The following is a 2,500-nucleotide window of genomic DNA, read 5'->3' as shown; positions in this document are numbered from 1 at the left end:
CAGCCTGGGTGTGATTTTTGATCATTTTCGCGACTTTTCCCCAGACTTTCCCCACTTCCCCTGTGACTTTGCTGGGTGCGCCCTGGCCACGCTGGGTGCCTGCTGGCACCCCGGGGCTCGGCTGGAACGCGGCGGGACTTGCTGCACTCCAGCCTGGGTGTGATTTTTGCTCATTTTCATGACTTTTTCCCCGACTTTCCCCACTTCCCCTGTGACTTTGCTGGGTGCGTCCTGGCCATGCTGGGTGCCTCCAGGCACCCCTGGGCTCGGCTGGAACGCGGCGGGACTTGCTGCACTCCAGCCTGGGTGTGATTTTTGATCATTTTCGCGACTTTTCCCCCGACTTTCCCCACTTCCCCTGTGACTTTGCTGGGTGCGCCCTGGCCACGCTGGGTGCCTGCTGGCACCCCCGGGCTCGGCTGGAACGCGGCGGGACTTGCTGCACTCCAGCCTGGGTGTGATTTTTGCTCATTTTCATGACTTTTTCCCCGACTTTCCCCACTTCCCCTGTGACTTTGCTGGGTGCGTCCTGGCCATGCTGGGTGCCTCCAGGCACCCCTGGGCTCGGCTGGAACGCGGCGGGACTTGCTGCACTCCAGCCTGGGTGTGATTTTTGATCATTTTCGCGACTTTTCCCCAGACTTTCCCCACTTCCCCTGTGACTTTGCTGGGTGCGTCCTGGCCATGCTGGGTGCCTCCTGGCACCCCCGGACTCGGCTGGAACGCGGCGGGACTTGCTGCACTCCAGCCTGGGTGTGATTTTTGATCATTTTCATGACTTTTTCCCCAACTTTCCCCACTTCCCCTGTGACTTTGCTGGGTGCGCCCTGGCCATGCTGGGTGCCTCCAGGCACCCCTGGGCTCGGCTGGAACGCGGCGGGACTTGCTGCACTCCAGCCTGGGTGTGATTTTTGCTCATTTTCACGACTTTCCCCCCAGACTTTCCCCACTTCCCCTGTGACTTTGCTGGGTGCGCCCTGGCCACGCTGGGTGCCTCCTGGCACCCCTGTGCTCGGCTGGAACGCGGCGGGACTTGCTGCACGCCAGCCTGGGTGTGATTTTTGACCATTTTCACGACCTTTTCCAGACTTTCCCCACTTTTCTACCCCACTTCCCCTGTGACTTTGCTGCATGCGTCCTGGCCACGCTGGGCACCTCTTGGCACCCCTGGACTTGGGTGGAACGCGGCGGGACTTGTGGCACTCAAATGTGGGTGTGATAAGGAAAAAAACTAGCCGTCAACGGCAAATTTTTAAAATCGGTCTCCAAACTAGGGCACGCGGGCCGAAGCGGTACGCCGGAATCCGGCCCCCGGATTTTTGTGGATTTTTGTGGATTTTTATTATTTCTTTGGACATGTCGTGCATCCCTGGACTCGGGTGGGCGGCTGCGGGACTTGTGGGACTCGAACCTGGGTGTCATTTTGGACCATTTTTCGGGACTTTTGCCTACTTTTCCCACTTTTCCCCCCCACTCACAGTGTGACTTTGCTGGGGGCGCTTTGGACATGCCGGGCACCCTTGGACTCGGGTCACCTGCTGCGGGACTTGTGGCACTCAAACCTGGGTGTCACCTGGGTGTGATTTTGGACCATTTTCGGGACTTTTGCCTACATTTCTGAATTTCCTCCCCCACTCACAGCGTGACTTTGCTGGGAGCCTTGTGGACACGTCGGGCATCCCTGGACTCGGGTGACCGGCTGCGGGACTTGTGGCACTCAAACCTGGGTGTGCTTTTAGAACATTTTGGGGATTTTTGCACACTTTCCCAACTTTTCTTCCCCACTCACAGTGTGACTTTGCTGGGGGGGCGCTTTGTACATGTCGGGCACCCTTGTACTCGGGTGACCGGCTGCGGGACTTGCTGCACTCAAACCTGGGTGTGCTTTTAGAACATTTTGGGGATTTTTGCACACTTTCCCAACTTTTCTTCCCCACTCACAGTGTGACTTTGCTGGGGGGGGGGGGGGCGCTTTGTACATGTCGGGCACCCTTGTACTCGGGTGACCGGCTGCGGGACTTGCTGCACTCAAACCTGGGTGTGCTTTTAGAACATTTTGGGGATTTTTGCACACTTTCCCAACTTTTCTTCCCCACTCACAGTGTGACTTTGCTGGGGGGCGCTTTGTACATGTCGGGCACCCCAGGACTCGGGTGACCTGCTGCGGGACTTGTGGCACTCAAACCTGGGTGTGCTTTTTGAACGTTTTGGGGATTTTTGCACACTTTCCCAACTTTTCTTCCCCACTCACAGTGTGACTTTGCTGGGGGGCACTTTGGACATGTCGGGCATCCCTGGACTCGGGTGACCTGCTGTGGGACATGTGGCACTCAAACCTGGGTGTGATTTTAGAACATTTTGGGGATTTTTGCACACTTTCCCAACTTTTCTTCCCCACTCACAGTGTGACTTTGCTGGGGGGCGCTTTGTACATGTCGGGCACCTGGACTCGGGTGACCTGCTGCGGGACATGTGGCACTCAAACCAGGGTGTGATTTTG

The sequence above is a fragment of the Entelurus aequoreus genome, linkage group LG20, assembly GCF_033978785.1.
Source record: "Entelurus aequoreus isolate RoL-2023_Sb linkage group LG20, RoL_Eaeq_v1.1, whole genome shotgun sequence".
Lineage (NCBI taxonomy): Eukaryota > Metazoa > Chordata > Actinopteri > Syngnathiformes > Syngnathidae > Entelurus > Entelurus aequoreus.
The sequence above is the reverse complement of the archived record's forward strand: the minus strand, read 5'-3'. Positions refer to the sequence as shown.